This window comes from Choristoneura fumiferana, chromosome 29 (assembly GCF_025370935.1).
Source record: "Choristoneura fumiferana chromosome 29, NRCan_CFum_1, whole genome shotgun sequence".
NCBI classification, from domain to species: Eukaryota; Metazoa; Arthropoda; class Insecta; order Lepidoptera; family Tortricidae; genus Choristoneura; species Choristoneura fumiferana.
The window spans coordinates 6630706-6641333 of NC_133500.1; the positions used below are offsets into that span (position 1 = coordinate 6630706).

Below are 10628 nucleotides of genomic sequence, written 5' to 3' on the forward strand. Positions count from 1 at the left end.
TAATCGCTCCCAAAGTAGCAAAACTTGTGTCCCCCCTCTATCTTGTAAACCGTTTGTCCAAAAAATATGAAAAGGTAACGCTTAATAAATACTTTCAACGGAATTTGGTTTCAACATGTTCGGATACCGTTTTTGAGTTACTGCCGAAAAACTGCGATTCTCAACAAAAGGACGTAAGCGCCGTGAAGATACCCTCTTTTTCTGGTAACAGATTTTAAGACTGAAGTAAGTTTTTTAATTGTGTTATAACGAACATAATATAACTTGATTTTTATCGTAATGGCTTCGGAACCCTATCTTGGGCGTGTCCGACACGCTCTTGGCCGGTTTTTATTCCGATATTCCCACGGAATAGGATAACATCTCGAAAAAAACCGCTGGGCTTAGAGTCATGAAATTTGGTATGTAGGTAGCTGCACGTCTTGAATAACACATAGGCTACTTTTTATCCCGATATTCCCACGGGATAGGGATAATATCATGAAATTTCAACCGCTGGGTTTAGAGTTGAAATTTTGGACAGTTGTTCTTAACACAACCTCAATGAACACCGACCACGATATAAATTTTGTGAATTCCCAGGGAAATTGTGTAAAATCCCGGAATTTCAACTGTTCCGAAGCCACGGGTAAACTCTAGTACATAAAATATATAAAATAATAGTGGTACATAAAATTTAGATTTACGCGGTATTGTTGTATAAGCGACGATATACACTTATATCGAAACAAAAATGTTATCCACGTATGCATAAGCTAAGACAAAATGGCCTCAAATCGTGCACAAGTCGAGCGAAACAGACAAACAGACTTGAACGTTTCAAAGCGTCTGCTGTATTGTGGGGCTAAGACCGTTTGAAGAGTAAACAGGGGAGGTACAGACGAGTAGAGAAGTGTTATGATTTTAGGAAAAGTATTTATATACTTTTATAGCTATTTAATATGGCAATTCTAGGCTTATCTCTAGTTTCAGACTCCTAGGCCTCAGTAAAGAGAAAAGGGCTGTTTAGTCATGAAGTTATAAAGAGGAAATGTAAAATTTGAGTTTTTTTTGTTTATTTACCTTTATGTTTACACAATCACAACACAATGTATGGAAACAAAATCATGTCAATCAAACAATTCATGTGCGGAATTACATTTGAATTTACCACGAGCTTTACGGTGAAGGAAAACATCGTGAGGAAACCTGCACAAACCTGAGAAGCAATTCAATGGTGCGTGTGAAGTTCCCAATCCGCACTGGGCCCGAGGAACTACTGCCCAAGCTCTCTCATCTGAGAAGGCCTGTGCCCAGCAGTGGGACGTATATAGGATGGGATGATGATGTATGGAAACATTCAAATACAATTACTATAATGTTTTAAAATCCGGCCAAGTGTGAGCCGGACTCGCGCACGAAGGGTTCATTTAAATAAATAAATAAATATCACGGGACAATTCACACCAATTGACTTAGTCCCAAAGTAAGCTTCATCACTGATTTTAAAAAAGATCGTACCTGAAAATCGATGTTTTTTCTGAGTGAACCTTACGTTGTAATGAAATTTCTACACAGGGTAGCGGGTCGCTGCAGGTGAGTAATTAAACCAAGGTTTTGGTGCAACAAGATGTTTATTTCTAAGGATACTCACAATTATCCCGCTCCCATCAACCATACAAACACTGTGTATAATTTAAATCCTACTTCCTTATGAAAACTAAGGGTCGTGAATGCAATTGGCCAGTGATTTGAGATAACTTAACTATCTGTATAATCTAAATAAAGGTAACTCCTATACCTCGGCTCCGAAGTTGCCAAACCTGGCTGCAGGCCACTGTGGGCCACTCTAGGACGCCGCCTCGTGCTCGACGTCCCAGCGCCACCGACAGTAAACCACGCTGGGCAGGCCAACCAGCTCCACAGCCGCCAGGGCTCCTTGAAACACTTCTACACGAAGCCACAACAACCACACTTCAGCCCGTGTCTTAGCACCTCCTGTGGACGGATCATGGATTAGAAATAACTCCAGTGGGGTCCCTCAAGGACAGAAGGGACCAGCTCGCTTAGCCTGGTTGACAGACCACCATGAAATTTGGAAATTAGTTAAGCACGCACCGTGGAGGAAATGCAGACTTGCTTAGCGCCGCCTGGGTCACGCTGTCTACTCCACGAAGGCGCAAGACTTTGGACACCACAGCGATCTACAAGCAAAGATCGAGGATTAGAGTTGTCGACCCAAAGGGAAGGCAGGGCTCCAATGGTTTGTCCACATACCACTGAATTCCGGAAGACACTACGTGAGTCGCTCCACGTCACACACACCACAATACCTCACTGAAAACAAAAATGTTAAATAAGTAAAGAGAAACGCTGACAGCGTATTCAGACGCCTTTACCAGGTCCATCAAGAGGAACTCACCAAAACAGAAAATAATTCCCACTTAGGAACACAACCACTCTTCAACCATCAATCAAAATGGCTGCTCACCCAAAACGCGGCCTCATGCTCGTAGAGCTGTCACTGTTGCCATGTACGATTTTTTTTTGAAGGACATCACTAGAGTCAAAATCCAAATTTTTACTTTCCAAAACCAACCATTAAGAGAAAATAATTATTTAATCCATATTCCTGTAAACGATCTACACAAACGGAGATTAATTTAAATGTCCTTAAGTCAAATGAAAAAACGCCGAATTATGAGATGAACAGAAAAAACATTGACTCGAAAACTCTTGCTGTCACCTGTCAAAATGACAACCTTACAACACCCCTCCTCCCAGACGAATTTCCCGACAAAAAGGAGAGAAATTCCAGCTGGCCCCCAGCTACCTCCACGTAACCCTGAAAACCCCGCCAAGAAACGAAATCAGTTGCACCAAAAATAATTTTTTTTTTTAAAACCCTCCTTTTAAAAAAAAAAGTCAGCTAGACCCGCCTAAGCTACCGAGTGGTCAACGTCGGCGGCGCGGCGAGCGAGAGCGACCAGCACGGGCCGCGCGTCCGACGTTCACACACCCTTAAAACAAACAAAAATAATAAACGAAATAGCAATAAAAACGTAACACATGCTGTTACGCAATGCTGGGACTGACCCACCAGGGTCGAGATTAGTCGGCGTCGGCGGCACGGCGAGCGAAGGCGACTGACGCGGGCCGTGCGTCCGACACCCACCTACTCGATTAAAACTTGAAGTAGTAAAGTTTGTAAAAAAAAGGGCATAAATATGCCTGTAAAGAAAATTGTAAAAAAATAAAAATAAAAGAGTTGGTGTTCCAAAGGATCATTCTCTGTTCTGTGGGATAAGATGCGAGTAACGACTATTGTCATCCTACCGACCAGCTCTACATAGAGTCAGCCCCTTTCCGGTACCACTTTCATATCTTTAATATGCCATTTTCCTACAGGTTTGCCATTCCCATCCTCCAACTCATATACTAATTTCGAGAGTTTCCTAACCACACGACATTTTTCATATTTTGGGGCCAACTTGGATGCAAAATACTTAGATGCGTCACTTTGTTTAAAGGATCGTTTCCACACAATATCTCCAATCTCAAACTCCAGATCTCGCCGCCGCTGATTGTAGTATTTAGCATTTATTTGGTGAGCCTTCGTCAACTCCTCCTTAACCTCAGCAAACACCTGTTTAAGCTCGCCCAAATTATTGTAAAGGTCACTACGTGACGAAAAGATAATTTCATTAAGGTCTTCGAAATCTTTGTAAATACTACCATCAGCCACAGCCTCACGTCCATGCACTAAAAAGAAAGGGGTATAACCCGTAGCTAAACTCACAGATGTATTTATTGCAAATTGAATTTTGTGTATATTAACGTCCCAGGTACGATGGTCGGTACCGACAAAACTAGAGACAGCTGTCAAAATCGTCCGATTTTGTCTCTCTACGGGATTAACCTGAGGCGTATAAACAGGTCCAAAATGTACTTGAGGTATTTGATATTTGCGGTATAATGACTGAACCTCGTGGCCGCAAAAGTTAGAAGCATTGTCAGACATAATTGTTTGTGGAATTCCATGGACAAGAAACACATGATCCTCGAGCCGCTGCGCTATCACCTTACCGGTGGCACGGCGTAAAGGAAACAGTAAGCAATACTTTGTGAAATAACACGACACCACAAGCAGGTTAGTATTTTGCATCCTAGACATAGGTAAAGGCCCAACAATATCAATACTGAGACACTGGAATGGACGCGAGCAGACCCTAGCACTACCCATTAACCCCGGTGTCTTAACATTGGGGCATTTATAAGCGTTGCAAACGTCACATTCGGAAATAAACTTTATTGTATCTTGGTACATACCAGGCCAAAAATAACGCAACTTCAACCTCTGGTAGGTTTTGGCTATTCCTAAGTGAGCTGCCGTTGGCTCTGAGTGGTTCCCCATTAGAATAGCATGTCTTAAGTCACTTGGAACAACCTCCTTCCAGTCATAGTCTGATCGCAGTTTACTCTTTGACTTGGTATATCGAAATAGCTTATTGTCAATAATTTGAAAATTTGGACAACTCCTAGCTTTATCACGACAACGCTTATAAATGTCACAATACCACGGATCATTTGTCGCGGGTTCCAAGGTGGATACTGGCACCGCTCTGGAGAGCGCGTCAGGCACCACATTATCGATACCGCGCCTATGTTCTATTGTGAAATTATAAGGTGACAAGCGACAGCCCCACCTCTCCAATCGACCGCTAGGGTTCTTCAAATTCAAAAACCACTTCAAACTGGCATGGTCCGTGAAGATTTTAAACGGCTTGCTTCCCTCTAGGTATGGGCGGAAATGTTCTACCACGAACACCACCGCTAGTGCTTCCCTTTCTGTAGCAGAGTAGTTACGCTCGCAGGGTGTTAGTGCGCGACTACAAAAGGCAATCGGATGTTCTTCACCATCGCAAGTCTGCGTTAAGGTACCGCCTATCCCGAAATCGGAAGCGTCGCAGTGAACGGCAAAAGGTTTGTCAAAATCTGGGCAAGCCAGAACCGGGGCACTTGTTAAAGCGGTTTTTAAATCTTCAAAAGCCTTATTAGCCTGAGCGGACCAATCAAAAGGCGGGGCGCCTTTGCGCGTAGACGTGAGAGCGTTTAGTGGTCCCGCAATTGAACTAAAATTTTTAATGAAGCGTCTGTAATAGGAGGCGGTTCCTAGAAAACGCTTCACATCCTTTCTAGAGGCGGGGGGGGAAATTTTTGATAGCACTAATTTTATCGGGATCCGTTCTTAACCCATGCCGGTCAACTACATAGCCCAAGTACTTCAATTGACTACGGAAAAAACTTGATTTGGCCAGATTTATTGTAAGATTCGCCTTTTCAAAACGAGCAGCCACGGCACGCAGCAGAGCCAAATGTTCCTCAAAGGTGGCCGACACACAGATTAGATCGTCCAAGTATGACCAGACCTTGCCTTCAAACTCGGGTCCAAACAATCGATCCATCAGACGCTGCTGCGTAGCTGGTGCTGAAGTCAAACCGAAAGCCATTACTTTGTACTGAAATAGACCGCGGCCAGGAATTGTAAATGCAGTCTTTTCTTTCGAAGACGGATGTAACGGAATTTGATGAAAAGCCGACTTTAAGTCTATTGATGTTAAATATTTGGCCTCTTTCAAGCTATCTAATATTTGTGAAATGTACGGTAAGGGGTAAGAGTCGTGTTTGGAAACATCATTAAGTTTGCGACTGTCCAAGCAAAATCGAAGAGAACCGTCAGCTTTAGGTGCTAAAGTGACGGGACTATTCCATGGGCTAGTGCTAGGCTCTACTAGGTCGTCGCGCAACATCTCGTCTAACTGTCGGTTAAGTTCCCTTAACCTTTCGGGTGACATCCTATAAAAACGTTGTTTAATGGGTACGGCATCACCCGTATCAATTGTATGTGCAATGAGATTGGTGCGTCCTAAACCTTTACGCTCCGCAGAAATGTTTTCAAATTTCTGTATAACCTCTAACGCCTGACACTTTTGAATCTCATTAAGAGAATCAAAGTCACTCAAATGAACCTCAGAAACCTCACAATCACTAACGTTCCTCTCGGGAACCGTGCCACATAACGCGAGGACCTCCGGAGCTATACCAAAGGCCCTCCAAAAATTAATACCTAATAACAAGTCCGTCGTCACGCCGGGTATGATATAAAACTTGACAACAACAGTCTTAACGTCAACCGTAACCGGTAGGTATACATAACCAGTGACGGGAGACGACGAGCCGTTTGCTGTTTTTATTACGTCGAGATCGTGTGACCTGTACCTAGTGACGTGATTGGGTAAACTGTGTAAAATGTTATTGTTTATTATAGATATTTCTGAACCCGAGTCAAGCAAGCCACCATGCACAGATCCGTAAATGGAGACGTTTTTAAATGGTCGATGGTCATTACCAGCTATGACGTGAACCAGGGGTTTATCCCTCCTGCCGTGCACAAATTTTTTATGCATTGCAGGCGGGACAAAGTCCCGGCCCACCCCTACTCGTTTTTTGGACCACGTGACGGACCGGCGGTACATCTGGGGCAATCACGCATTGTAACTCCCTTTTCTCCACATCGATAACATAATATGGACTTTGGTGCCCTACAATCCTTCAATACGTGACCATTCATCCGACACTGAACACAGAAGAGCTCGTTGGGGTTATTGATAACCGCATCCACTGTCATATAGGTCTGCCTATTGTGTGACTGACAAGCTAAGTCGGGGCACAACAACCCATTCGACACTGGAGGCGGCTCTTTGAACGCCCCCACTCGATATTTAGCATGTTCCAATAACCTACAGTGTTCCTTCAATTCCGACCACGAATTAATTCGAGTTAGCGCTAATTGTGACGAATAGAATGGCCTTATTCCGTATTTAACAATTGTTAACTGTTCTTCGTCACTAATTGGTTTCCTCAGTCTATTAAAGTAAATTTTCATTATACTTAAATAAATAGTGATATTTTCTTCGGGACCCTGTGTACGTGTACGGATTTCCTGCATTAATCTATAGTCAAAATCGAATGGCAAATATTCTTCTAGAAGGAGCTTTTTTAAGTCACTCCACCCACGAACCTCATTGCACACGCCGCGGTACCAAAAAGAGGCTTCCTCAATAAACAATTCAATAGCCGAAGCAAATAGTTCATCGTTTGAAATATGCCTACTTTGACATAACTCCTCTAAGCGTTCTATGAACGCAACAACACTTGTCTTCCCATTAAACTTCAAATTCAATGTGTGAACACCCTTATTCCTATTACAAGACACATTAACAACCTGACCAACCTGAGTGTGCGTTGACTCATGTTTAGAAGAGGGCTCATCTTCGTCCTGTAAGTCCTGGCTACTCTTGTACAATCTGAACAAATTGTCCACCCTCTGAGTAATCACTGTATGTTTTTTATTTAATTCGGTATACAACTCACAGTCATCTGGGGTTGTTGGTTGCAAACGCCCCAATCTATGAAATAAGTGGTTACTCAGGGCCTGGATTCTGTTCAGGTTCTTCAAGGAAAGTCGCGCGTCAGCAGTCAATTTCGACAATTCGACCAATTTATCAGCTATACACTGGAACTCAACTGATAAGTCACCTAAGAAGGAGTCTATCTCATCAGTAGGTATTTTGTTTGCTAACTCTCGAATTTGTGTCTTTAAGCCAGGGTAAGAATCAACTGGCTGTTCACCACGTATCTTCACTTCATAAATTAACTCATCTTTATGCAGCAGGTGAAAAACAATTGGTTTTTCTTCCATTTTATAAAATAAGTCAACGGGCCACGTGCAAACACGATTACAAAATAATTATCTTATTTTAGTTATAACTACTAAAGACTACCTGTTATTGTACTATGTTTATTTAGTACTAAACAAAACGTAAACAACAATGTTACTTTGTTTTGTAATTATTTAAATGAATGTTAATGTATTTATTTTAGTAAAATATTTTTTATGGCTATGTATTTACTTAATTACACCCTGAACAAATGCATTAATCCACAATGGTAAAATATAAGTTTAACCAGAAACTATCAATGTTGGAATATATTCACTTATTTTGTTTGTGTAACAATTATCAAAATTTACCAAAACTCAACTGTTTACATGTGACTGGTACTTAAAATGTTTGTTTCAATTATTGTTTCAAACTGTTGACAATTTACTTACAATTGTCCTCATTAACACACACTTTTAAAGTATATAATTTGATTGTAGTTGGTTTATTGACTATTGTGATTAATTTTATGATTTATTATAAGTTAAATTTACACTTGGTTTTAACTTGGTTTTCAAACACTACTTAGCAAAATGGATAGTAATTCAGCTAATTCACATTCACATATGAATTGCCAACTGCAATTGTTAAATTGCAAGTAGCAACTGTAATATAAAACAGGTAAAAATAATATGGTCTACACAATAACAAGTAGGTATAATGAGTTCAATGAATTTGACACCTTGTTTTTATTTAAATGTGAAACAAGACAAAATATTCAATATTACCTAATTACCTATATGATCACTGACCAACCTGTGATTTAGCCGCAGATAAAACACAGAGCAAACCTTGCAAACACTGTCAAAAACTGTTCGGGCGCCGATTTGTAATGAAATTTCTACACAGGGTAGCGGGTCGCTGCAGGTGAGTAATTAAACCAAGGTTTTGGTGCAACAAGATGTTTATTTCTAAGGATACTCACAATTATCCCGCTCCCATCAACCATACAAACACTGTGTATAATTTAAATCCTACTTCCTTATGAAAACTAAGGGTCGTGAATGCAATTGGCCAGTGATTTGAGATAACTTAACTATCTGTATAATCTAAATAAAGGTAACTCCTATACCTCGGCTCCGAAGTTGCCAAACCTGGCTGCAGGCCACTGTGGGCCACTCTAGGACGCCGCCTCGTGCTCGACGTCCCAGCGCCACCGACAGTAAACCACGCTGGGCAGGCCAACCAGCTCCACAGCCGCCAGGGCTCCTTGAAACACTTCTACACGAAGCCACAACAACCACACTTCAGCCCGTGTCTTAGCACCTCCTGTGGACGGATCATGGATTAGAAATAACTCCAGTGGGGTCCCTCAAGGACCCTCAAGGACCACCATGAAATTTGGAAATTATTTAAGCACGCACCGTGGAGGAAATGCAGACTTGCTTAGCGCCGCCTGGGTCACGCTGTCTACTCCACGAAGGCGCAAGACTTTGGACACCACAGCGATCTACAAGCAAAGATCGAGGATTAGAGTTGTCGACCCAAAGGGAAGGCAGGGCTCCAATGGTTTGTCCACATACCACTGAATTCCGGAAGACACTACGTGAGTCGCTCCACGTCACACACACCACAATACCTCACTGAAAACAAAAATGTTAAATAAGTAAAGAGAAACGCTGACAGCGTATTCAGACGCCTTTACCAGGTCCATCAAGAGGAACTCACCAAAAACAGAAAATAATTCCCACTTAGGAACACAACCACTCTTCAACCATCAATCAAAATGGCTGCTCACCCAAAACGCGGCCTCATGCTCGTAGAGCTGTCACTGTTGCCATGTACGATTTTTTTTGAAGGACATCACTAGAGTCAAAATCCAAATTTTTACTTTCCAAAACCAACCATTAAGAGAAAATAATTATTTAATCCATATTCCTGTAAACGATCTACACAAACGGAGATTAATTTAAATGTCCTTAAGTCAAATGAAAAAACGCCGAATTATGAGATGAACAGAAAAAAACATTGACTCGAAAACTCTTGCTGTCACCTGTCAAAATGACAACCTTACAGCTCAGGACTAACAATGCTAGAAAGCTAATTTTGCAACATATATGAACCATGCCGAAAAATTGTACAATAAAAAAATGAAAATTTATTAGAGTACCTCCCAGACTAAAGTGGGTTATTTTTTTCTCATCCAACCTTGTAGTTGGGGTATTTCAAATAGGTTTTAAGTACTTGTTTAAAAGGAAAATGCGCAAATCAAAAATAGTAACACTTTCTCCGCGGTGTAAAATCACGCATTCTACAATGCATGTTTACGGTAACAAGGTAAAGTATAACGAGCACCGTGCAATAGCATGTTTAAGTCGTTTAATATAAACAAAGGGATTTGCATAAAATAACGTGAAATGTTTAAAATCGTTTTTTTTTTTTGAAATTGGTTAAATTTTTCTTATTTTTAGAATCCCTACTAATAGGTAATGTGAATGCGAACGTTTGTGAGTAAATCGCAATTCAATAGAATCTGACAATCCTGTAGACACTTCCAGCCTATAATATAAACACCGGCTGCCTAAGGCTTTGTGATGTGACTAATATTCTTTTTTGATTCCTTTCAGATGATAATTACAACAACAGGGACATAATATAATCAAGTGTGCCACGATAGGGTGTCTTAAATAATGTTAAGAAAATTGACAGATTCTATTGAATTGTACTTTATGTGTAAGTACGTTTGTTACTCTTTTACCGTTAAAAACATTCACAACAAATTCAAACACAGTCGGGTAAAAAGTGCGGGTTAATTTGGATCGCGTGTGGAAACAGTTGGAATCCTTTGGAATACACAGCCTACTTCTCTCTTCTCTCTCTTATCTCTCTCTCTCACACACACACCCGTACCACACAAAACACAGTAGT

The 10628-nt window shown here is 41.2% G+C and overlaps 2 long non-coding RNA genes across 4 annotated transcripts; both read right to left on the bottom strand.

Annotated features, from left to right (window-relative positions):
* Positions 1-1537: 1537 nt before the first annotated feature.
* LOC141444105 (uncharacterized) lies at positions 1538-5186 on the bottom strand. 2 transcript variants are annotated; one of them, XR_012453128.1, is made up of 4 exons: positions 2402-5186; positions 2257-2316; positions 2098-2183; positions 1538-1977 (listed from the first exon to the last, which is right to left on the bottom strand). It is a non-coding gene; the product is annotated as an uncharacterized lncRNA (long non-coding RNA). The 2 variants fall into 2 exon arrangements; XR_012453127.1 differs by having other exon boundaries at positions 2257-5186.
* Positions 5187-5188: 2 nt separating this feature from the next.
* Positions 5189-9769, bottom strand: LOC141444106 (uncharacterized). Of its 2 annotated transcripts, XR_012453130.1 has the most exons (4): positions 9429-9769; positions 9284-9343; positions 9125-9210; positions 5189-9029 (listed from the first exon to the last, which is right to left on the bottom strand). It is a non-coding gene; the product is annotated as an uncharacterized lncRNA (long non-coding RNA). The 2 variants fall into 2 exon arrangements; XR_012453129.1 differs by lacking the exon at positions 9429-9769 and having other exon boundaries at positions 9284-9422.
* Positions 9770-10628: the final 859 nt, after the last annotated feature.